General features: G+C 42.6%; 1 long non-coding RNA gene across 1 annotated transcript; it reads right to left on the bottom strand.

Annotated features, from left to right (window-relative positions):
- Positions 1 to 21,622: 21,622 nt before the first annotated feature.
- Positions 21,623 to 25,087, bottom strand: LOC309338470. Its single transcript, XR_014154904.1, has 3 exons — positions 25,002 to 25,087; positions 23,726 to 23,780; positions 21,623 to 22,448 (listed from the first exon to the last, which is right to left on the bottom strand). It is a non-coding gene; the product is annotated as an uncharacterized lncRNA (long non-coding RNA).
- Positions 25,088 to 26,698: the final 1,611 nt, after the last annotated feature.

Raw genomic sequence — 26,698 nt, forward strand, 5'->3', positions numbered from 1 at the left:
TATGGCCAACTATGTTACTCTCCAGGGCTACAAATCCCAGGAATATTGATTGACTCTGACTCCCATCAGCCAATGGTCAGGGATGATTGGACTTTCAGTTCAACATCATCGGGGGGGGGCACAGGTTCCCCATCCCTGCACTACTCTGTAGGTTTATTTATGACCTGTCAAAGTTAATTGAAAAAAACAAGCCATTTCTGTCGGAATCACCTCCTTCTGGTGTCAACCATACTGGAAAGCACCGAGAGATTACAGGCCAAGTTCATCTATCACTGCGTGGTTCTGTGAAATTACATCAGGCTTCATCTTGGTCCTTTAAACGCCACAAGCCATGAGTCAGATGTTACAGATGTGGTCAAGGACTTGGCAAATGGCGCAAAGCTCTTGGCGGATACATCGTTAACATCATGAAGCATTTAGCAGGCATTATTAAACATTATGTGAGATGTATGGCGGATGTTATGAAGGCTGTCAAGAACTTGGCAAAAGATGCGGACCTCGTGAAGCTCATGAGAGGCACTATAAATGTCACCAGGCATCAGGCAGACATTTAAACATCACAGTAACTACTTGACAAACACTATTACGTACATAATGGGGCTTTTGTAGCAAAATTGTAAATGGCAGTTTCTAAGCAGAAAGTGGCTTATCTGGTGATCAGCAGGTGGGATCACAATCTCGGTGGAGTCCATTGGCTTTTCAGCCTGTGAATACCTAGTTCACAAATGTTATACTTAGCTCCATCATTCAGCCTGGACACTGAGGTCCAGCTCCAAGGGCCTTCTGGTGGTTCCCTCCCTGCGAGAAGTGAGGTTACAGGGAGCCAGGCAAAGGGCCTTCTCGGTGGTGGCGCCCGCCCTGTGGAATGCCCTCCCATCAGATGTCAAGGAAACAAACAACTATCTGACTTTTAGAAGGCATCTGAAGGCAGCCCTGTTGAGGGAAGTTTGATGTTTTATTGTGTTTTTAATATTCTGTTGGGAGCTGCTCAGAGTGGCTGGGGAAACCCAGCCAGATGGGCAGGGTATAAATAATAAATTATTATTATTATTACTATTATTATTATTATCATTATTACTATTAGCTATGTAATTCCTAGTGACTGAGCCATGCTGTGCATACTTTCCCCTACAAACATGGGAACACTGCTGGATCAGAACAGACCTGTTTAGTTCAGCTTCCTGTCTTCCAAAGTGGCCAACCAGATACAGTGGTACCTTGGGTTACAGACGCTTCAGGTTACAGACTCCGCTAACCCAGAAATAGTACCTCGGGTCAGCGGCGTAGCGTGGGTTGTCAGCACCCGGGGCAAGGCAAGTAATTTGTGCCCCTAACCCCTAACCTGCCGCCGCTGCCAGCTTCTTCTTGCTGCTGCCTGGGCTGGGGTATTTACGGTAAGGTAGCCACGGCGGCGGCAGCGGGTCCGTGTCAGGTGATCTGAGGCGAGTTGCCGCTGGCGCTGCCGCCCAAACAACACCGCTTGCCTGGAGGAGGAGGGCAGAGAGGCGAGGAAAATGCAACATGGCCCAGCCGCTGCAGCAGCAGCGGTAGCGGCGGGGCTGTGAGGAGGGGCTGCCTGGCGCACCCTCCGTGGCGAGCGCTGAGAGCCGCTGCCTGCCGGACGCCTTCAGCCCGGACACGCGCACAGTTTGTCGATTCCGTGAGACATGGGGCTCTGCTGCTACAGCCTGCGCCCGAGGCTCTTCGGCGACTCCGGAGGCGGCGAGTGCGCCCCCTGATGTTGCGCCCGGTGCGGCCGGCCCCCCCTGCACCCTCCACGCTACGCCACTGCCTCGGGTTAAGAACTTTGCCTCAGGATGAGAACAGAAATTGTGCAGCAGCGGCACGGCAGCAGCGGGAGGCCCCATTAGCTAAAGTGGTGCTTCAGGTTAAGAACAGTTTCAGGTTAAGAACAGACCTCCAGAACGAATTAAGTTCTTAACCCGAGGTACCACTGTACCTTTAGGAACTGAATCTTGCAAGCTCTTGTTCCCTGGCAACCGCTTTTCAGAGGCATTCCATCTCTGAACTTGGAAGTAGCCCACAGTTTTTGTGACCGGTAGCTTAATGATACCTTTTATCTTCCATGAAATATCCAATTCCCTTTCGAAGACAGCTGAGCTAATGGCTGTATCACCGGCATCAAAATTAAGATGTGGCAGAGAATGTATTTTGTATGTAGTACTTTCCAAGTGCCCGATTAAGGGATGAGTTAACAGGCAGTGGAAAATAACTGTCTGCGTGAGACCTTGGATAGTCTCTGTCAGTCGGAGAAGACAATATCAGGGGTGAGGAATCTGCAGCCTGTGAGCCTAAGTAGGCCCTTCCATCCTCTCCATTTGGCCAAGCAACAGCCATCTGCCCCACAACTGATGTCATACTCGGGCATTGCCTTACATATATTGCCCTTCACTTCTTTCATAGTGCAGGGCAAGAGAGCACTTTGAGAGGCACTGTGACGTTAACATATGAGAGTGCTGGAGGTGAAACAGTTAAACAGGTTATCCAATCAGGACCCAGGGGGTGGAGTCAGAGGGACTATAAAACCAGCTCTGGGAGGGGCAAAGGGAGGAGTTCGTTGGGAGTTGGGTGGTTGGTTGGAGTGGGAGTGAATTGGGATAGAGTTTGGGAGTAGGTTGAGTGAGTGTAGCGAAATAAGCTGAGTCAGGAACAGTTAGGGGCTAGGAAGACAAGCAAATATCTGAGAGGTGGTTTAGTGAGTGAGAGCAGGTAGCGGAAGTTATAGGTCTGGATAGGCACCCCATGACTGTAATTGACCAATACCGTTTATGAAACCACACCCTTGTTAAACTGCAATAAATAAACAGAAGTTGATGTTCCAAATTTACCCCTGACTGGACTCAGTATTGTACCAGGTAGGGCCTGGGTGGTGGCAGTGAGAAATAAAGTGGTGGCACAGGGATCAATAGATGGTGAAACGTCTGGGGAACCTGTGTGATCGCCACAGGCACTTCTCAATTAGTTGCTCAGAACTAGTTGTCAGTTCTTCAGAAGCCTCTTTTTGAAGCACCGAAGAAATGATTTTTTAGGTGGTTTTCTTGAAGACAGGAGATGTCAGGTGCCTGATGTCAGGTGACTGACTGGCAAATGGCCTACCCAGCTTGGACCATGAGATGTTAGGGAGATAACAATCCAGCCCATTGGGCTAAAAATATTTTTAATTTGTGTTTTTAAATCTGGAGTTGTGGCATGATTTGCTTTTGTTGTATGTATGTGGTTTTGGTTTTTATAGTTTGATGGGTTTTTAAATAAAACATTATTTATTTTGATTTAAATCATTTAATTTTAAGCCACTCCCACATGGGCTGGCATACAAATGCTGGGCTAAATTAATAGTTTGACCTGAAAAAGAAAGAATGATATGGATTTGTGCCCTAAGATGTTCTGCTTCAGAGAGATGGCATTTTACCAGGACTCAACAAACAAACAAACAACTATGCAAAAACGAAAACAAAACAACATATTATTGCTGAGAAAATGCTATTGTAATTCTGAAACGTAGACTTTTAAGAATCATATGTACATGTGTACATCTGGCTCTATAGGACAAGCTCCTGCCTAATTTCCACTAATAAGTCGTCCATGGATCCCACTGATCATTTCAGCAGCTGCTGTATTTTTACCTGGCAAAATGGCTTAGAGCAGAAGTAGCCAACGTGGTGTGTTCCAGATGTCGGACTCCAATTTCCATCAGTCACAACCAGCATGTCCAACAACCAGGGATGATGGGCATTGTGGTCCTGCAACATCTGGGCTGCCCCTGACCTTTACATGGTTCAATGTGAATAGCATTCCCCAACCTGATGCCCTCCAGATGTCACTAGACTCCAGCTTTCATCATCCCAGGCAGCATAGCCATGGTCAGCATTGATAGGGGCTGTGGTCCAGAACATGTGGAGAGCACCAGGCTGGGAGAGGCTGATGTAGTAGATTGATTTCCTGAATGTGCTTTTAGGACCTTTCCCACAGAATCATAGAACTGCAGAATTGTAGAGTTGGAAGGGACCTTGTGGATCATCTAGTCCAACCCCCCTGCAATGCAGGAATATGCAGCTGTCCCATATGGGAATCGAACCTGCAGCCTTGGTCTTATCAGCACCACTGAGTATATCCACCGCTGGGGTTTAAAAGAAGCTGAAGGCTGGACAGTTCTTGGGTCATGTGCTCTGCAGGTGTATGTCAAGAGTCCAGGTTCCCAGCTTGATAACACAGTAAGCGTAGGTAATTAAAAAGGAGGATTTATTGCAAAAACAAACCGATAGCTCCGGACAGCTCTGACAAAACCTCCAGCATCATTACTCAAGGTGACACTTCTGAAGACTCCTTCCGGCGTCGACAGAAGATACTGAACTTACGACCTTGACGTCTCTTGTTTTGCTTCCTATCTAGCAGCCCTCCCATTCGCCGACTCCTCAGACTTAGTGGATCAGCCCCCACCTTCTTTCTGTTCTGAGAGGCTGTCTCTGAATCTATTCAATCCTTTTTGTGCTTCCTGCGAGCTTTGGCTGTGTTCCTGCCTACTCTCAGCTACTGCCTTATCAGTCTGCTCATCAAGGTCAGGAAGAGCCGAAGTCTGCAGCTGCCAGCTCTCCCCTGCCTGACTAACATCTAAGCCTCTCTGTTCCTGGCTGCTTTCTGCAGTTGGCTGCAAACCTTTGCTTGGAGCTGGCTCATTCCTGACAGTGTAGCAGTCTCCCTGTCAGGCTTTGGAGAATCCTATCTCCTATCCCTCCCACGGTGGCAGCGAAGAAGCAGAGAGAGAAATGAAGAGTTCTTGCCAATTAGTTTATTCAGTAATCACTGCAAGCGACAAAGGAATGGGATCTCTCTGAATAATGGCGTTGCTCCAAGTAAAGTCCCACCCCCTACATCTCTCCTATTCTACATCATTTCTGTGGTGGCTAATCTGAGCTTTCTGTCGCTGAGATCTCTGTTCTACTATCCTCAATGCTCGCTTGGGTCTGGGAGTAGGGGTCAGGAATGCTCTCCAAAGACTCTGAGTCTATCACCTGTCTTCCCCCTGGTGTTTCTTCTTCTTCTTCTTCTTCTTCTTCTTCTTCTTCTTCTTCTTCTTCTTCTTCTTCTTCTTCCTGCTGTTCCAATATTTCCCAGCTTCTACCTCCTGTAGCCTCTGAACTATGCCCTTCTGCAAACCACTGTTCTAAATCTATACTGTCCTCCTCCGCTCAGGAAGATTGGGGGGGGGGGGCACCCAGTCCCGTCTTTAGTCCAGTCCCTGACACTCCCATCCTCCCCCTACTTAAAAATAAATAAATCAATTTTTTGCTTCCTTTGCTACATTACTGAAAATGTGACATAAACATAAGTCATTTTTCATTTTAAAAAATACTTTTTGTTAAGAAAATTCACACCCAATTGCCCCCAAAAGATGTTAGACTATTTTTGTATGCCACCACAACAGCAAGACTGCTATTAGCTAAAAATTGGAAATCTCAAGAAATACTAACGGTAGAAGAAGAATGGCAGATGAAGATGTTGGAGTTTTTGGAGCTGGCCAACCTGACTGCAAGAATCCGTGATCAGAAAGAGGAGGAATACCAAGAAGACTGGATGAAATATAAAGACTATTTAGCTAAATATTGTAATATAAGATAATTAGAAGGTACTTGAAAGTATCTAATAGGCCTAGGATTAGAATAAGAATGCTGTATAGTAATATGGATTTAAGTCAATAAGAAAAGAGATGAAGATAGCAAACTGAAGGAGTAAATTGTAGTAGAAAGATGATTTTGGAGAACTGCTACAAGGTGATACAGTGAAATTCAGTTAGGGGGGATTTGAGGAAGTCAGTTAATAATGGAATTTAAAATGAACTTCAGAAGGAATATGTGTTTTTATTTTTGTTTTTTTTGTTTTCTTCTTTTAGTATTGTAATGTTCTTTCTTTTGTATGTCATATATGTTATATCTGTTAAAATCAATTAAATTTTTTTTGAAAAAAAGAAAATAAAATTCACACAGAGCATTCAACTAAACGGCTATCGAATCAGAGTAAAGTTGCACTGTGAACAGGGTCATGGTCTGAGTGAGTATAGGATTGGCATTAGCATGTTCGGACACGGGTGGCGCTGTGGGTTAAACCACAGAACCTAGGGCTTGCTAGTCAGAAGGTCGGCGGTTCGAATCCCCGTGACGGGATGAGCTCCCGTTGCTCAGTCCCTGCTCCTGCCAACCTAGCAGTTCAAAAGCATGTCAAAGTGCAAGTAGATAAATAGGTACCGCTCCGGCGGGAAGGTAAACGGCGTTTCCGTGCGCTGCTCTGGTTCTCCAGAAGCGGCTTAGTCATGCTGGCCACATGACCCGGAAGCTGTATGCCGGCTCCCTCAGCCAATAAAGCGAGATGAGCGCCGCAACCCCAGAGTCAGTCACGACTGGACCTAATGGTCAGGGATCCCATTACCTTTACCTTCCATGTGCTGCCATAATCCCACCCAGAATCCCACACCCTTTGTGTATGTGTGTTTTGTTCTGTCGGTGCATTTTTGCCGTCTGAGCAGTTGTACCAAGCTATCCTTTGTGGCAGCCTCATCTTGCTTGCATCAGCTCAGCCAACCCAATTTGAATACAGGATTTGTGTTTTTTTAGTCTGTCTCCAACCCAAGGGTCCCGTTCCCCCCCCCCCTTAAAATCCACCTGACATTTTCACTTTACTTTTGCTAGTGCTTTCACCATTCCTTAAACTGTTCAATACTCCCGTTACCCTCTGTGGATGTTTCAAATATGTCAGGCAGGTGTTTCAAAAGACCTTCTGCTGCAGGGAAATATACTCTGATGTAATCTGTCTAATTTGGCTCTTTGAGTTACTTTCAAGAACACTTGCTGTTTTGCAATGGAAATAGCTCCCCAACCACTTCAGAGAGGCCTTTGTAATGTGAGCTGGTAAAACTCTGCAGGTGTAGCCATCTCCCTTCCTCCCCCCACTAAAAAAATAAAAATAAAATAATTATTTTTTTTTTGCTTGCTTTACTGCATTACTGAAAACGTGACATCAAAGTAGGTTTAGGTCATTTTTTCATTTGAAAAAATAGTTTTTGTTAAGAAAATTCACATCCAGCATTCAAATAAATGACTATCGAATCCAGGAAACCGTGCATTACCCACAAGAATATATTCCATCAGGCTTAAATTCCCTCAATTTGTGCAGATTTTTGAGGGATTTGGACAAAGCTGAGGTGTATAAGTGGTGCATAAGTGGCAACTGGAAAACAGGAAACAGTGCATTCCTCACTTAATTCTTAAGGTTTGGTGTTTTGGTGCAATTCTAACCAGGTCTACTCAGTAGTAAGTCCCACTGAGTGAAATGAAATTCATTTTAAATGGTTCTAATTTTGGTTCCTCTGTGTCATTTTCGTCGGGTTGGTGTTGGTTAAATGTTCAGTTGGGGTTGGTTGGTTATTTTAATTTGGGTATAACTGTATTGTTGTTATTATTGTTGTTTTTGTTTTTTATTGATTTATTGGTTTGTTTGTTGCTTATATAGGATATCTTGTTTTTTAATGGTTGATGGAGTGCTTTATGCATTGTAAGCCACCCAGAGTGGCTGGGGAAACCCAGCCAGATGGGCGGAATATAATTATTATAATTATTATAATTATTAGTATCCAAGCATGGCAAGGAGTGAGTTGCTCCTCTACAGAAGTGGTATCTCTCACAGGAATATGGGAAAAGGTCACACTGGAGAACTATTGGATATTATTATCTTGTGCTGAAGTCCCTCCAAAAGGATGGAGGCTGGCAGGGAAAGGAAGGAAAGAAAGAAATGTAGGCCAGTTCAGGTTGAGTCCTTGGCCAGACCTATATGCTGAGGCTATTTGTACAGCAGGAAATGGAAAAGCAAATGACTTCCTCTCACCTTTGGAGAGGGAAGGCAGAAGACGGACAGTTTATTTTCGTAGTGTCCGAAGCTCTCGCTGCCCTGCAAAAACACGTTTTGGAGCATTCAAAGTCATCAATTACTTTCCATCTCCTCTAAACAAGTACTGGCCATCTTACCTCACAAAAGGGAAATAGCAAAGCTCGAAGCTTTAAATCAAAGCCGTTGCTGAGTTATCCAAACACCAAAATGAAGGTGGAGAGGGGGGGGGCTTTTTATGACAGCTGAAATATTTTTTCCACAGAAAAGGCTTAGAATCATGCAAAACTTTCTAAAAATATTTCCTTCTGGCACGGGAATTTTCCAATCTGCTGCTCGATTCTTCTTCTTCTCTTGCCCTTTTCATTGTTATGTTATGAACCTTTTGCACGGACAGGACATTTGTTGCAGGGAGTGGTGCTTCTTCATCAAAAAGGCTATTTAGTATGTGCTATTTATGATACTCCTATTTTTAAATGTTTGCTCTTCAGCCAGTAATCACAAGGAACCATCATATGACTTAGATGACCTATTACACAATATCAATAAATTTCTAGACGACTGCATACCTGCCAACACTTCAAAAGTGAAAATATCTTCTAGACTCCTTCCCTAAATATTAAAAGGCCTCATTCCAGTCACACCTAGCACCTATATGGCTTACTCACATAGATTTTTCAGCCAATAAAATTAGATCAGATATTTTAATATTTGAAATATTTTTTTGGAGTGGAAAAGTAAGGGCTGAGAGAGTGAGCAGGTATACATTTGGAATCTCATGTTGGATAATCTATGCTTTCTCTCTGATTTATTATTACTTATTTAACTTGTACGTTGCTTTCTGTTTCAGCAGAAATCTCTAAGCCATTTACACATCTCAGCAAAAATCTAATTTGTAAAACACAATACAGAATGGTAGTGACAGAGGTCACATCTGCCACACACATAATACTCTGTTATACCACTTCAATGGTAATGGCTTCGCTCAAAGAATCATGGGAAATGTAGTTTATTAATGGAGCTGACAGTTGTTAGGAGAACCCTCATTCTCCTCACAGAGCTGCAATTCCTAGAGTTCCCTGGGAAGAGGGATTGATTGCTAAACTACTCTGGGAATCAAGAGATTCATACATCTGTGGCCTCAAGCAGCTGTTTTATTTCCCAGAATTTCCAGCTACCTCAGGTACTCTGTGGGGTTGGAAAGACCTGTCAGTTTCACTTCTCTAAGCATCTCATTTTTCTAATCTTTAATTCAGTTCATTTTGCAGCAATTAGCATTTTTTTAAAAATCCCCATGAAAATTCGCATTTTATATGCATTTTTTACTAACGTACACAGTTTGGCAAGCAATTTCCTCTAATATCATGCCTTTGTCCATGTTATCTTTACCAATGTCTTTTTTAAAAAATACAAACTTTCCCCCTAATGTATACATTTTTTTTTTTTTTTTGCAAACATTAGTTGGAGAACTTCATTGCAAATTTCAGGTAAGTGCATGTCTCAAAAGGATTGCTGTGTGTCAGTTTGCATACTGTTTCAGATAGGGTGTATTTGATAGGTTCCTCTTTAAATGCAAACTAAATTGAAATCCTCCTTCATTCCTAGTGCTTTGAGATGCTTTGGTAAATTTACAGTGGTGGCTGATAAGGCGCCTCCAGGCTGTTTATTTTGTGTGTAGGTGAATTCTGGCATATGTCACTGATGCAATAACAGTGCATTTGCGGTAGATTTATACTGGACCATCCACACATCAAAAAACCCCAAAACATTTATTAGTTGTTCTGTGATACTTCCCCAATGTTACTGTGTTGTTGCCATCTGGAGGCACATTCTTGAGCAAAACTCAAGAAGGGAAACCCCTCTTCCTCTCTCTCCTGCTGGTGTGTTACAACTTCATCAGCCATCCTAAGAACTCACCTTTTCTGCTCTGCAATTAGAACTCAACTACCTGGATCTCAGGTGTGTGTTGTCACCCTCACCCACCACCATCCGCTACTGACCATGATAAGGGGGGGGGGGGGAAATAACAATGAAACAATGAAATTTATGGCCCTGTTGTACTTTGAAAGAGAATTATATGAAAATGATGTACTGCTGGTGTTTGACTCCTGCTAAGCTGGCTCCTGCTAAGCTGGCATCTTAAAAAGCAGAGACATCACCTTGCCAACAAAGGTCCCTAAAGCTATGGTTTTCCCAGTAGTGATGTATGGAAGTGAGAGCTGGAGCATAAAGAAGTCTGATCGCCGAAGAATTGATGCTTTTGACTTCTGGTGCTGGAGGAGACTCTTGAGAGTCCCATGGACTGCAAGAAGATCAAACCTATCCATTCTGAAGGAAATCAGCCCTGAGTGCTCACTGGAAGGACAGATCCTGAAGCTGAGGCTCCAATACTTTGGCCACCTCATGAGAAGAGAAGACTCCCTGGAAAAAACCCAGATGTTGGGAAAGATGCAGGGCACAAGGAGAAGGGGATGACAGAGGACGAGATGGTTGGAAAGTGTTCTTGAAGCTACCAGCATGAGTTTGACCAAACTGCGGGAGGCAGTGGAAGACTGGTGTGCTCTGGTCCATGGGGTCACGAAGAGTCGGACACGACTAAATGACTAAACAACAACAACAAGCTGGCTAAAGTTGGGACGCGGGTAGCACTGTGGTGTAAACCACTGAGCCTCTTGGGCTTGCCGATTGGAAGGTCGGCGGTTTGAATCCCTGTGACGGGGTGAGCTCCCGTTGCTCAGTCCCAGCTCTTGCCAACCTAGCAGTTCGAAAGCATGTCAAAGTGCAAGTAGATAAATAGGTACCACTCCGATGGGAAGGTAAATGGCGTTTCCGTGCGCTGCTCTGGTTTTGCCAGAAGCGGCTTAGTCATGCTGGCCACATGACCCAGAAAAACTGTCTGGGGACAAATGTCGGCTCCCTCGGCCAGTAAAGTGAGATGAGCACCGCAACCCCAGAGTTGGCTGGACTTAACTGTCAGGGGTCCTAAGCTGGCTAAACTGTATAGGACAAATACCTGCTGGAAATGTAAAGAAAAAGAAGGTACTTTTTATCATATGTGGTGGTCCTGTAAGGTGGTAAAAGCTTTCTGGGAGATGATATATAATGAAATGAAAAAAAAATGTTTAAAATAAGTTTGTTAAAAAAACAGAAGCATTTGTTAGGAATTACAGGTACTGGCATCCTAAAGGACCAGAAAAGACTTTTTACGTATGGCACAACAGCCACCCGGATGCTATTAGCCCAGAGATGGAAAGATGATAAAGTTCCTACCAGAAAAGAATGGCAAACCAATCTGATGGACTATGCTGAAATAGCTCAGACTGGAAAACTTTACAAAAGAATGAGAAGAATTTATAAGTTATTTAAGCAGATGGAAACACTGGCAGGATTTTGATTTCTTTTGTAGTGTAATAATTACCATGGAAAATATGGATTGATATAATAGGTCACGTTTGGAAGGAGACGCAGTTTTAAATGTTTAAAATGGGACTCCAGGGAAGGGGTGAGGGGAAGTCCTGAGATTTGAAGGCATCTCTGTATATGGATATGTATTTGAATTTTTAAAATAATTTTGAATCGGAAAATCAAATAAAAATGATTTTTTAAAAAAGAAAAGAAAAAATAACCTTGATGAAAATGATGTCTGGAGAGTCCCATAATTTCCCACCACCTGCTGGGGGGCAGGCAGGGAAGTTGCCACTGCTGGGGGGCCATGGGGTAGGGAATCCTGGCCAATGCCCAGATAAGCTGGGCTTTGATGGTGCAAATGTGTTAGTAATAATGCAAACATGTGGATGGAGACAAGCGTGCCGTGCACATTTTTGCCATCGACTCGGGTTGAACGAAACAATTGCTTTCCTTGATTCTACTGGCCGATGCAAGAAAATGTGAATCTGTCGGACTTCCCCCTAGTTCCACCAGACAGGAATATCTCCTCTTCTCCCAGCTTCATTGCATTCACAATAAACACATTCCAGACATGCTTGTGGCTCACACCTATAGCCAAGCAAAAAATAAAATAAAATAATAGAGCACTGCCCCTTCCTTGGGATTGATATAAACATTTAGAATATTTTTTCCATCTGTCGGAGCATAGAAAGGCATTGGCATTTGCCAGTCTCAAAGAAGGTTTTTTAAAAGGATTTTTACTGTCTTCTTATCATGTTTCCTAACGTTGACCAAGACAAGCCAGGCTGGGTTTGGAAACAGAAGGTCAAACTTGCCCAACCTAGTGTCTCCCAGATGTTTTGGACTTCAGCTATGTACCGTCAACCCAGCCAGCCAACACAGGGACATTGTCTAGGGGGGAATGGATGTTGCTGTTCAAAAATCTGGAGGACACCAGGTTGGCTGCAGTAAAGCCTTTGGGTCTCACCCCGCCAGAGTGAGATGATACCATTGCTGAAATTGATTATATATATTTGTTGTCTTGTCTGACTCTTTGTGACCTCATGGACCAGAGCATGCCAGGCACTCCTGTCTTCCACTGCCTCCCACAGTTTGGTCAAACTCATGTTCGTAGCTTCAAGAACACTGTCCAACCATCTTGTCCTCTGTCATCCCCTTCTCCTTGTGCCCCCCATCTTTCCCAACATCAGGGTCTTTTCCAGGGAGACTTCTCTTCTCATGAGGTGGCCAAAGTATTGGAGCCTCAGCTTCAGGATCTGTCCTTCCAGTGAGCACTTAGGGCTGATTTCCTTCAGAATAGATAGGTTTGATCTTCTTGCAGTCCATGGGACTCTCAAGAGTCTCCTCCAGCACCATAATTCAAAAGCATCAATTCTTCGGCGATCAGCCTTCTTTATGGTCCAGCTCTCACTTCCATACATCACTCCTGGGAGAACCATAGCTTTGACTATACAGACCTTTGTTGGCAAGGTGATGCCTCTGCTTTTTAAGATGCTGTCTAGGTTTGTCATTGCTTTTCTCCCAAGAAGCAGGCGTCTTTTAATTTCGTGACTGCTGTCACCATCTGCAGTGATCATGGAGCCCAAGAAAGTAAAATCTCTCACTGCCTCCATTTCTTCCCCTTCTATTAGCCAGGAGGTGATGGGCCCAGTGGCCATGATCTTCGTTTTTTTGATGTTGAGCTTCAGACCATATTTTGCGCTCTCCTCTTTCACCCTCATTAAGAGGTTCTTTAATTCCTCCTCAATTTCTGCCATCAAAGTTGTGTCATCTGCATATCTGAGGTTGTTGATATTTCTTCTGGCAATCTTAATTCTGGCTTGGGATTCATCCAGTCCAGCCTTTCGCAGCATGAATTCTGCATATAAGTTAAATAAGCAGGGAGACGATATAAAGCCTTGTCGTACTCCTTTCCCAAAGGATTACATGTATAGGCTCTGAATTAAGCTGTAGCTGTAACTGCAAACCTACACAAACAGTATCTTTCTTGCTATATTCTGGGTGGAATACACACCCTGCCCCAAGGACTCTGCTGCAAGGATTCTGGGAATTGTACTTCACTTTTTACAGAGTTGGAACATGGGTGGCGCTGTGGGTTAATAAATATATTATTATTACTGTTAGAAAGATGTTGGAAAAAGAAAATTAGATGGTTTTGGTTGAAATAACATAAAGGACTAAGTAAAGACGAGTTGATGAAATTGACGAAAAGAGAGGACGTTATATTGTAATATATTATGTTAAACTACTTAAATGAAAATAAGGTTGGAAGGACTTGCTGAAATAACAATTTGAATTAGAATATAAAATTGGGAGGTGAGAGGAAGTCATGGAAATAAGTAAAGGAAGAAAGCTATGTTAAGGTTTAATCAGTTTTTTTTTTTTAAAGTGGATGTGTTTTTTTCTTTTTTGGTGTTGTTGTTTCTTGCTGTATTTTGTATTTTGTATTTTTCTTTTATTTGGTTTGTTGTTCTTAAATTTTGAATAAATATTATATAAAAAAATATCAAAAAATTATTATTATTATTATTATTATTATTATTAGTCCACTTGCAGACACTGGATGTCGCCCTCAGCCCACAGCAGTTTTCTAATACAGGTTTGTAGTAATGTTTATTTCACCATAGTAACGGCATCTTAATGGGGTGGGGGTGAGGTCACAGCTCAGGGCTAGGCCCATATCTTGCATGCAAAATGTTCTATGGCCAATCCCTGCCATAAAAAACAGAGTTGCGGAATTGGAAAAGACCCCAAGGGTCATCTAGTCCAACCCCTATTAGGTAGGAATCTCAACTAAAGCATCCATGACAGATGGCCATCTAACCTCTGCCTAAAAACCTCCAAGGAAGGAAAATCCACCACCTTCTGAGGGAGAAAGTTCTCCTTGATGTTTAGTTGGGATCTCCTTTTTTCTTTTTAAAATATATTTTTATTAGTTTTTTAACATATCATTTTCAACGATTATAAAACATACTTTTATATCTTTACAATTTTTTGAATCCATCAATCACATCTGAAAATTTTCCAATCTTTTCCACTTAATTTACATTTCTTAATTTCACTATTACATTTAAGTATCGTAACTGATGTCTCTCTTCTTTATCTTCTTTGCGATATTTCATATATTTCTCCTTACAAAACTTCTTGTAGTCCTACTAGTGTAATTTGTTGATTACAGTTGCTCTTCAGATGGTTTGTAGATTTCTTCCAATCTTCTGTGAATCTCTGGTCCTGCAGGTTTTGAATCCTTCCTGTCATCTTATCCAATTCTGCATAGTCCATTAATTTCATCTGCCATTCTTCTTTCGTCGGTATTTCTTCTTGTTTCCATTTCTGGGCCAACAATACCCTTGCCGCTGTTGTTGCATATAAAAACAGTTTAATGTCCTGTCTATTCATGTTCTCACTTATAATACCAAGTAAAAATGCTTCTGGTTTTTTAAAAAATGTATATTTCAACATCTTTTTCATCTCATTATATATCATTTCCCAGAAGTTTTTTACTTTTTTACATTCCCACCACATATGATAACAACACCCTTCTTTTTCTTTACATTTCAGGCATTTATTACTTGTCTTATACATTTTAGCTAATTTCACAGGTGTGATATACCATCTATACATCATTTTCATCATATTCTCTTTCAAAGCATTACATGCTGTGAATTTTATTCTTTCCACAACCTCTTCCATTCTTTTAGCTGTATATTATATCCAAAATCTTTGGCCCAGTATGTTAAGTTGTGGGTGAACATATCAGACGACACAGTGATTCTTCAAACAGCTCTTGTTTATTCACAGGCCAGAACAGAACTGAACTGAAGGGTTCAGCTAGCCTGCTTATATAGAGCTGCAGTACAACGTAACTGTAACAACTTTCTGTAACTATCCAATCACTGAATGTCACTTTTGATCCCTTATTTGCATATGTGGACCTGAACTATCTACAGTATCCCCCTGCTGGCCCAGGGTGAGAACTTCAGTACATAACACAGTATATCATGGGATCTCCTTTCTTGTAACTTGAAGCCATTGGTTTTGGTCCTGCCCTTTGGAGCAGGGGAGAACAAGCTGGCTCCAACTTCCATGTGAAAGACCTTAAGATATTGGAAGATATCTCCATTTGAGGCTGCCCAGTTGTTGCTGCACTCAACAACCTTCACCACTAGCCATGTGAACCGGAGCTGATAGGAGCTGGGAGTTCAACAACATCTAGAGGGCTACTCATTTCCCATTCCTGATTTGAAGGTTCTTGGGTACCAGGTAGCTCAGTTTAAGGTCCTGGACTGCTATTGCCTTTCAAATAAGACATAACTGGACCAGGAGGATCAATGATGTGTGTTAGTATAAACCTCCTCTCCTGTTGGCTTTCTCCTCAATGGAGGGACAATGGAGGCACTTTTCCATCCTGTGAAGTTGTGTGTCCTGGTTTTTGTCTACTTCTGATCCTACTTGGCAAACTGACTCAGAGGATCTGTTGTATCCCAGCATGTTGAGATCTTATAATCTATGTACAGAGTGGGAAACATTTTCCAGGTGCAACTACAGAACTTTTGCTGTGTCCCTCAGGATTCCACCTTTGATGTGCTGATAACTTGGTTTGTGGACCTTTCTCAGGACACTTATTTGTCCTGGAGATTTCAGAGTTGAGCAAGGAATAATTAACCAAGGAAGAGCAGAGTGGATAAAGATACTACTTGTTACACACCCTGCCAAAATTCCAGGGGTCTGAAATAAAATAAGTCTAAAACATTACGGTATTGGATTAAGGCCATAGTTAGCTTAGTCCAGGCATCTGCAAATTCAAGTTTTCTCGCCAGCACAATCTGAGTGATTAACATTGTATTAAAATCCAAAGCATTGTTTGGAAGTATATGAACCTCTGTTTCCTCTGATCCTGCTGTAATTAATGCATGTAAAGACTTTATTGCTTGCATCAGATGAAACTTCCAGAATCTTAAATTGTTCTTTTTAAGAATTCTGGGCTTCCCACATGCAGGCGAATATGCGTTTTGCACTATACTTCCACTTCCAGTGTGGTAAAGTTGCCATATTTCAAAAAGTTGTTGAGTTGTTTTTTAGGAAACCATTGAAACTGTGGTTTTTAAAAAGGTATAGGTCATCATAAAACATCATAAAGAAACAGCCATGTAAAATACATAATGGAAAAAATTTCAAAGACACGATTTTTCGATTGACTTGCCTATGATCCAGGACAAAGCGCCGTCTTTCGGACCCCCCCCCCCGATGTTAATTCCGCCTTTGAAATCCCGGTAATGTCCGGGAAAATCTGGACATATGGCAGCCCTACAGTGCGGTATTCCAAAATACATCCCAGATGAGGTGTTAAATGTGCCTTTGCATTTGATGTGTAGTTGGTTGGGTGTTTTTAAAATGCAAATAGTATCAGCTGGGGAGGGGGAGGTACAATAATTACTGAGATTTCAACAAGTGTGGAGGGGATTATGATGATGATGATGATGATGATGATGATGATGATTAAAATTACATGATCCAGAAGGAAATCCATCTCTGAAGTGGTTAATTTGCCTGGGGAGGAAATCTCCCATTTGGTGTCATGGGGGATTTCCTCCACATACAATTTAACCCCTCCATTCCCCTCAGGAATGAAGCAGAGGAGGAAAGGGTTAAATTCCCACTGCCTTCCCAATTATAGCAAGACCTCCCAGCGAGTTAAATTTGCATTTAAAAAGAACAACCTTATGCATTAAATGCAACAACACATTGAATGTTGCACATCGTTTGGCCTTCAAGCAGAAGAAGTGATTTAACAATTTCATCTGGCAGGGAGTTGAGATAACATTACAACAGCCTGATAAGGTTTCCTGGATGACTTTTCTCATTGTGCCTCTCTTTGTTTTTCTCAGTGTGGGGAATCCCTATCTAAGCCAATCGTCATATCCTCCAAGGCCTTTAGATGCTATGCACATCTAAGCAGCTCATTTTTATGTATTTACTATATTCATAATTGCCTTTCAGCCATAATGACTCCCGAGGTGGTTCGCCATAAGAGCAAATTAAAAAACAGTTCATACTTAGAAAGAACTCAAGTCTGACAAAAATAAATCCAAGCACTAACGAGGAAGGAGCCCACAAAAAAGCAAGACTAGGTGGAAAACAAAATCCGGAATAAGCAAGCAAAGAAACCCACCCACCCACCCACCCACCAACCAACGAACCACAAAGCAAAAAGAGAGAGAGACAAAACCCAATTGTCCCTAATCTAATATCTGGAGGCATAGTAGGAAAGGTAAGTTTTCACTGGAAGTAAATTCCTAGCATTTTGAAAGTGCAACTTATGCAGCCAAGTGGAAGATTCCCAGTCTTCTTCATAGGCAACCTCCCCCACTTCCTGGTACTTCACCAAAGGGCCTCCCTATTGGCTTTCTGTGTCCTCATTCTACCTGTTTGTCCCTCCTCCTTTGGACTGGGAATGAGTGTGGAAAAACTGCCTGAATCCCACTTCAATTTGGGGATGAGAAACAAACACGTTTATTCTGGTGTAGGCCAAAATGATGTTCAGGAAATTCTGTTGTTGTTGTTTAGTCGTTTAGTCGTGTCCGACTCTTTGTGACCCCATGGACCAGAGCACGCCAGGCACTCCTGTCTTCCACTGCCTCCCACAGTTTGGTCAAACTCATGCTGGTAGCTTCAAGAACTCTGTCCAGCCATCTCATCCTCTGTCGTCCCCTTCTCCTTGTGCCCTCCATGTTTCCCAACATCAGGGTCTTTTCCAGGGAGTCTTCTCTTCTCATGAGGTAGCCAAAGTATTGGAGCCTCAGCTTCAGTATCTGTCCTTCCAGTGAGCACTCAGGGCTGATTTCCTTAAGAATGGATAGGTTTGATCTTCTTGCATTCCATGGGACTCTCAAGAGTCTCCTCCAGCACCAGAATTCAAAAGCATCAATTCTTCAGCGATCAGCCTTCTTTATGGTTCAGCTCTCACTTCCATACATCACTTCTAGGAAAACCATAGCTTTAACTATACGGACCTTTGTTGGCAAGGTGATGTCTCTGCTTTTTAAGATGCTGTCTAGGTTTGTCATTGCTTTTCTCTCAAGAAGCAGGCATCTTTTAATTTCGTGGCTGCTGTCACCATCTGCAGTGATCATGGAGCCCAAGAAAGTAAAATCTCTCACTGCCTCCATTTCTTCCCCTTCTATTTGCCAGTTTCACAGGGCACTCTCATGAGCCCTTGAGATTTTCACAGCGACACCATGTTGTGGCATGAATGGAAGGGGAAATGCAACAGGTCTTTTAAGAGAGCTGCTTCATTCCTGGATGGTATCTGGGTGGTTTGCAACAGATGAGCAACAACTGTGTATCTATTTCTTCATCTGGAAATTATTCCACTGGTACCAAAGATTTAATACCTCACTGCCACTCTTGAGATGACAGTTTCTAGAAAGCATTCAATATTGTTTTATATGCGGAGGAGAGAGTTCGTTTTCATGTCATAAAGCCATTGATTTTGGGTGACCTTAAGTTTCTCTTACATTTCTTGTGTCAGTTTGGGTTTTTGTACAAGTCTGTTAGGTGGCGAAAGCCTTTGGCTTGCCATGTTTTTGGGGATGGGTCTGGGGACAGACCTGCAACTTCCAGAATCTTAAGTTGTTCTTTTTAAGAATTCTGGGCTTCCTACCCTTGTCCCACATGCAGGCAAATAAGTTGTTGAGTTGTTTTTTAGGATACCACTGAAATTGTGGTATTATTATTATTATTATTATTATTATTTATATATTGTATATTTATATATTTTATTGAACAATTTAAACAAACAAATTATCAATCATTATAACCATTTACATTTTTTCTCCTCTGTTCTTTCGTTGGGATTTCCTCATTCTTCCATCCTTGTGCTAACAAGACTCTTGGGACTGTTGTAGCATACATAAATTCTTTGTTTTCTTGGCAGGTCTTGTCCTACAATGCCTAACAAAAATGCTTCTGGTTTTGTTTGGTTTTTTTTACAAATGTCATTTTAAACATTTTTTTCAATTAATTGTAAATCATTTCCCAATTTTTTTTTAACTTCTCTGCATTCCCACCACATATGATACATAGTACCTCCTTTTTCTTTACATTTCCAGCATATGTTTGACCCGGTTTTGTACATTTTTGCTATTTGTACTGGTGCAATATAGTAATCTATACATCATTTTCATATAGTTTTCTTTCAAAAGAGAACAATCTGTAAATTTCAAATCTACTGTGAAATTGTGGGTTTTTAAAAAGGTATAGGTCATCAAAAAGCATCATAAAACAGCCATGTAAAATACAGAATGAAAAAAATTACAAAAACGCCCCGAAAACACATTTTTTCGATTGACTTGCCTATGATCCAGGACAAAGCACTGCCTTTCAGAAATTCTCCCCGGACATCAATTCTGCCTTTGAAATCCTAGTAACGTCCAGGAAAATCCAGACTTATGGCAGCCCTACAGGGTGGTATTCCAAAATAAATCCCAGATGGACTGTGTGAACCTGTTTAGCATTGTGGGGATTTTCTTAATTTGTTTTGGAGGAATCAGTTTGTACACCATGGTGGGGATATTTCCCATTGTATCCATTTCCATGTGCACCCATTGTTTTGTTGCATCCTCTAGAATGTATGGGATTGTGTGGTGTACTTGGTTGGCGAATGTAACTGACTCACACCGAATGTAACAGACCTGTAGAAAAGACTCTATGAATCGAAAACAGAGATGTTGCATGCACCCTTGTTAACTAAGAAAATCCTTTAATAAAAACATATAATAATAATAATAATAATAATAATAATAATAATGGCATCAATTTTGTGCAGATGCTTTTAGGTTCTTTGTGTGTGCACATGAATGCATGCGCAATGCACATTTGCACCCACAGTAGGATGGATGCAAAAGACCCTGTCTTAATAAAGCCATCAATGTAGATAAATAGAATTTAAGATGGTTGGGGGAGTTTAAAAAAACAACAACACAACTTAAGAGGAAGAAGCTATAATGTCATTAATATCTGTCTCACTCTGGCTGTGTCAGTGTGTGTTTTTATCCAAAGCACTGCATTAAAAAAAGATTACCCTTTTCTGACCTCCTGCTCTTCCTTTTCCACCCAAGAGAAAAAGCAGAAAGTGAGCCAGCAGGCTGGAGCTCAAATATAAACAGACATGCTTTGAAGGCCTTGCGGTATGCTTTGTAGGCTTTGTGTTTCTTCAGCAAGAAATAGAATTCAGAGTAATGCGTCTGAGGGACTCTGTGACATTAAGGGAAGCGTAAGTCTAATCCAAGATATCCCAGGCCTTGGAGAGGCAACGAGCCGCACTCATGAAACTCATAATTAACTTGAAGAATAGTTCGCTACAGCAGGCAAAGGCCAAGAAACACCTGGGATCTCGATCTGAACCACTGGAAATTCAGGAATGCTGGCGTCCAAGTCTGTGATTCAGACCCACAGCAATATGTTTGAAATAGCTCAGACCAAATGTGTCCGCCTGCATTTATGTTTGTCTGAATATCAGAAGAGCGAGGCTGAAGCCATCAGTCACACACAAGGCTAGTCCTATGGAGACATGACTGTGGTGGCTTAACTATAGATGGGTCACAGTTGACCTGTGGACAGACTCCACTGAGAACTTGAAGCATGGTGTTTATGGTGAGGAGATATGGAAGCTGCTTCTGAAGTCTTTGGACTACACTAAATAAGTATAGCTCTTCCTGGGATTGCATGTGCCATGTCCCTGAGATGCCCAAATGAGAAGCTCAAGCAATAATAATAATAATAATAATAATAATAATAATAATAATAATAATAATAATTTATTATTTATACCCCGCCCATCTGACTGGGCTTCCCCAGCCACTCTGGGCAGCTTCCAAAAAAATATTAAAATACTGTAATACATCAAACATTAAAAGCTTCCCTAAACAGGGCTGCCTTCAGATGTCTTCTAAAAGTCTGGTAGTTGTTCTCTTTGATATCTGGTGGGAGGGAGTTCCACAGGGAGGGCACCACTACCGAGAAGGCCCTCTGCCTGTTTCCCTGTAACTTGGCTTCTTGCAGTGAGGGAACCGCCAGAAGGCCCTCGGTGCTGGACCTCAGTGTCCGGGTAGAACAATGGGGGTGAAGATGCTCCTTCAGATATACTGGACCGAGGCCATTTAGGGCTTTAAAGGTCAGCACCAACACTTTGAATTATGCTCAGAAATGCAATAAACGGAAAATAAAATCTAGAGAGAAAGATTGGTAGGGGGTTCATTGGAAGGGTAGAAAAGAAGGAGCAAATTATATGCCAAAATAATAAAAAAACGAATCCAGGAAATATTTGCTTAGGTTTTATTCATGTTGGAATATTGCAGCCTGCAAGTTCATAGACTCTAGAAATCCACAGTCTAAGTTTCGTAAGTCCTGGTGGGAGATATCTCATGCAGAACTCATTCAAATACATCTGACAGTGCTTAGACGATGATCTTTCGTTTCTTTTGCCAGTTCACGGAATCCAACAGCCACTGTTCCAAGGCATCAACATGCTCTTCTAGCCATTTCATGACACTGAGGCACTTAACCCCCAGTGCTGTTGCTTGTGCTCTTCCTAGCTTTGGGGCAGATTTCTGAGAAGATGCTTCTCTCAGTGTGCTGCTCCCCTCTAGCCACTTAGTGGCAATTGCTGTGTAGTCAGCCAATAACTGTTCTAGGATTTTAACATGGTCTTCTGAGTGCTGGATATGAATCTTTGTAGACTCTTGCCATGAATTGCCCACACTGTTGCCCGGGATCTCCAATGCTTTGTTGAAGGTCATGAGGTCCTCCTCCAGCCACTTGTATAGGGTAGTATTTGGGTGTTTCAGCCACATGTCTGCTTTGCTGATGTTTTCTTCCCAACATTTGTCATGACGTAGGATCTCTTTGCCCAGCCTGTAGTCAGAACCTTCCATATAGCTATTATGGAGCTCTTGGAGGGTCCACAAGTACATATTGAGCCATGTGGTGAGATCCTTGCTATGTTGCTCCAGCCATTCCCATAGGTTTATGACATGTTCATTCACCAGCTGGTCTAAAGCCCCCAAGTGATCTTACGTCCAGTTGTCAAGTTTCTGCAGAAGAAGATCTATGGTCTTAACATTGTCCTCAAATCTTTCTCCCATTGTCTGAAGAACACAATAGATTTAAAAGAAATGACAGTGATATAGTTGACTATATTGTGTATGCAGCATAAACCTATCCACACATATAAAGGGTAAAAGGACCCCTGACCATTAGGTCCAGTCGTGACCGACTCTGAGGTTGTGGCGCTCATCTCGCTTTACTGACTGAGGGAGCCAGAGTACAGCTTCTGGGTCATGTGGCCAGCATGACTAAGCCGCTTCGGGCGAAACCAGAGCAGTGCACGGAAACACTGTTTACCTTCCCACCGGAGTGGTACCTATTCATCTACTTTGATGTGCTTTCGAACTGCTAGGTTGGCAGGAGCAGGGACTGAGCAACAGGAGCTCACCCCATCATGGGGATTCGAACCGCCAACCTTCTGATCGGCAAGCCCTAGGCTCTGTGGTTTAGACCACAGCACCACCCACACTACTCTTTTTAGTAGCTGACCTATTAATTGAGCAAGAACTCAGGGACAGAGCATATGTACAGCTTGCAGGAGGTCCCAGATTCAATTTCCAGTTAAATGATCCTCTAGTGTCACTGTTCTCATTGATCCTCACATTTCAATCCCCCACTTCTACAACCAATGGTTTGGATCCAAAGTACATTAACCACACTTACATAGGTCCTATAAAAATCAGTGGGACTTCAGCTGGTAATGACTAACTTTTCACATTTATTTCAATGTGAAATGACACTTAAATAAGTGTGATTACCTTGGTTTGGATCCAGTCCAAATGTTTGGTTGTACTAGAAGCAGATCTTTTGCGGAAAACAAGGATTTTGGAGTGGGTTGTTGGACATCAGACTTATAAAGTTTCAGACTACGCATTAATACATTTTGTGATTTGTTCCTCCATTTTGTTTTAAGTAACACAAAGCATTCTCTGACCAATTGCCTGAGTGTGAAACAGGGCGGGTGGGAAGAGACTTATTAACTGATAAGAACATAGTATGAGCCCTACTAAATCAGGCAAGAGGCCTATAATCTCGTATAGTATCTCGTTTATCAACATGGCTACCCAGAACCCTCTTTGACCACATGTGATCTCTTCAGGTGGAGAGATCCCTCTCTTGCATGCATGCATTGCTGGGCACCCACAATCTGGGGCCCTAATCACATCACTTCTGTTGTGGACAGAGAGAGGAAGATCACCTGCCTCTTCAGCCATGTATTCCATAAATCTATGCAAATCAATATATTTGGAACACTGGAATGCTTATACAAAACCAAGACATAAACATCTATTGCCCTGTATGTTCTTACAAGCCATACCTGCAGAGACTGGTACCATGAGTATCAGGAGGATCTTTCCAGCTTCTCCCTGGCTCTGGGAATGAATATAATAAATAAATAAATGCATTTTTATTTATACCCCGCCCTTCCCGTTCAAAAACCGGGCTCAGGGCGGCTAACAACAAATTGAAAACACTTTTTTAATGACCAGGCACTTTGTTGTGTCTCCTTTTCTTACAGCACTGAAAGTAACTTTCAATAGCATACTAAAAAGAATCGGTTGTTGTTTTCTGTATGAATCCTGTTCTGATTCATGGAAATTACTCTGCAGTTTTCCGTAAAGAGACGTTGATTGTGCAACTTCAGTTCAAGGTGTGTTGAAATGGAGCCACCTAAGCTGTTTTGCGCAAATGGAGAGATGCCCAAGAGATCTCGACAGCTGCGTCTGCGTTCTTTATTTACAGCTTTACCGCTTTTGCCAGATACGAAACACATATAAAAATAACACTCTAAAAATAAACATGGCGCATACAATTTCTACATGGGAGGCGCCAACTATGGAATTCTTTCTCCCATTCACTGAGCGTATAAAGCAAACATCCCAGTTGAGCATAATGCAATGATGAATCACTGCTTCACAGCCAGAACACATTTTATCCTGTGCAAGCTATCAGCACAATCCACTCCATGCCCTGTTCTTGAACAGTCACTATGCAAACACTATTCTCTGCGCATAGGAATGGGGCTGTTGGGTTCAGCAGTAGGAGAATCTTCAAAGAACACCCTGCTGGGATGGAAATTAAGGGATCATCTCCTATGCCTTTACAGTGGTACCTTGGGTTAAGAACTTAATTCGTTCTGGATGTCCATTCTTAACCTGAAACTGTCCTTAACCTAAGGTACCACTTTAGCTAATGGGGCCTCCCACTGCTGCTGCCGCCGTGCCACTGCCGCACAATTTCTGTTCTCATCCTGAAGTAAAGTTCTTAACTCAAAGTATTATTTCTGGGTTAGCAGAGTCTGTAACCTGAAGCGTCTGTAACCCGAGGAACCATTGTAATGGTTTACAGTCCAATCCTGTACATGTTTATGCAGATATAAACCCCACTGAGCTCAATGAAACTGTCCCTGATACAAGTATGTGTGGGACAGCAGCCCTCCTCCCCACTGTGGTCCCAATGAAGTACCCTCCTTCCCCAGTGCTCAATCTGCTGTTAGTCCCAGAAGGAAGCTTCCGTTGGCACTGCGATCTAATAATTTGAGCAGGCGGAGTTAATTTTCAAGACTTGGCTGCAGCAAAGTAAATGACACTCACCAGGAATGAGCATAATGAAATGCAGCGCCAGAAGTAGTGGCAGGAGCATGACGAATGAATGTGCACCTGAACGTTGTGGGGAGAGAGAAAGAATTTAGCATGAACAAGACCTAGAATGCGGCCGAAAAGTTGAATGTTCCATTCTGATCACTTCAGATTCATCAACCGTCATTTTCTGGAAAGGCAGTGCAAGCTGCCAGGCAAACTACAGCCAAAATTAATGTCTCCCTGGCTGAAAGATCAATATATTTATTTATTTCGTGACTGCTTTACATGAAAGCAAAGCAAAGCAAAAGCACCTCTAAGCAGCTGGCAACCTATATTAAAGCATCAAATAGAACGTTCCAAAATTTCAAAACATTACAAAGAAAAAACACAATCAGAGGTATTCTGCCTCTAGATACCAGTACTGATACATTCAGGTTCTGCTTGTAGGCATCTCATAGGCGTCTGGTTGGTCTCTGAGAGAAGAGGATGCTGGAAGAGATGGACCATCAGCCTGATCCACCAGGATTTGGCAGGGATGCTGTGCTGGTCCTGTGAGTTACCTGAGAGGCGAGGTCCAAGTCCAGTCTGTGGTCAAAGATAGATAGATAGATAGATTCTTTATTGTCATTACACAAGTGCAACATTGCACAAGTGCAACGAAATTGCACAAAGGTGCAACATGGAGGCAGCCCGTAGTTCTACTGTTTTATTGTTGATAGCCGCCCTGAGCCCGGCTTCGGCTGGGGAGGGCGGGATATAAATAACATTTATTATTATTATTACTATTAGCTGTAGCTGGTCAGGGCAGGGAGCCGGGTGAAGTCAGGAACAGACAAGCAAGCAGGGAGCCAGGGCGGGTCAGGAGCTCAGGCAGGAAAGCAGGACAGGGCTCAGGCAGGAACTATCAACCAACAATGTTGCTCAACTTGGGACTGGGGCTGGCCGGCTTTTATCTGCCCCAAGACATAGGGTGGCCCCAATCCTCTGGTGACTCGCCTCTCCTGGCCTGGAGGCGAGCACTCCTCCTGCAGGAACTTAGTTCCCTCCGCCTCTCTGTCCTGAGCCTCTGCAGCTCAGGAGAGGCTGGAGGGTTACCTTTATATTTAATTCCCCCCCCCCCCCAAGGAGCATACAACCTGCTCCCACTCAGTCCATTAGGAATCCCATGGCCTGAAGATGCAGAACAGTTACTCCTCCCAAACCTTAACACTAAAACCAATCCATATATGCCCGAGATAGCCAAGGTGGTATATTCCTGGTATTGTTGGACTCCAACTCCCAACAGCCTCAGCCAATATGGCCAGCGGCAAGGGATGGTGGGAGTTGTAGTCAAACAACATTTGTAGACTCTCCAAGTATTCCTATTTTCCAGGGACACTCCTGGATTTGTCCCATTTTCTGATCTGATTCTAGAAGGTTCTGCTTTCCCTTAGGACGTCTCTATTTTCATCGGAGAAATGTTGGCGGGTATGGAGTTATGCGACCCCCTGAACAACTTGAAGACAGCCCTGTATAGGAAAGGTTTATAAAAAAATGTTTAATGTTTTATCATGTTTTTATATATGTTGGTCAGCCCGGAGTGCTCACTGGAAGGACAGATCCTGAAGCTGAGGCTCCAATACTTTGGCCACCTCATGAGAAGAGAAGACTCCCTGGAAAAAACCCTGATGTTGGGAAAGATTGAGGGCACAAGGAGAAGGGGATGACAG

Source organism: Podarcis erhardii (assembly GCF_964252035.2).
Source record: "Podarcis erhardii genome assembly, chromosome: 3".
NCBI lineage: Eukaryota > Metazoa > Chordata > Lepidosauria > Squamata > Lacertidae > Podarcis > Podarcis erhardii.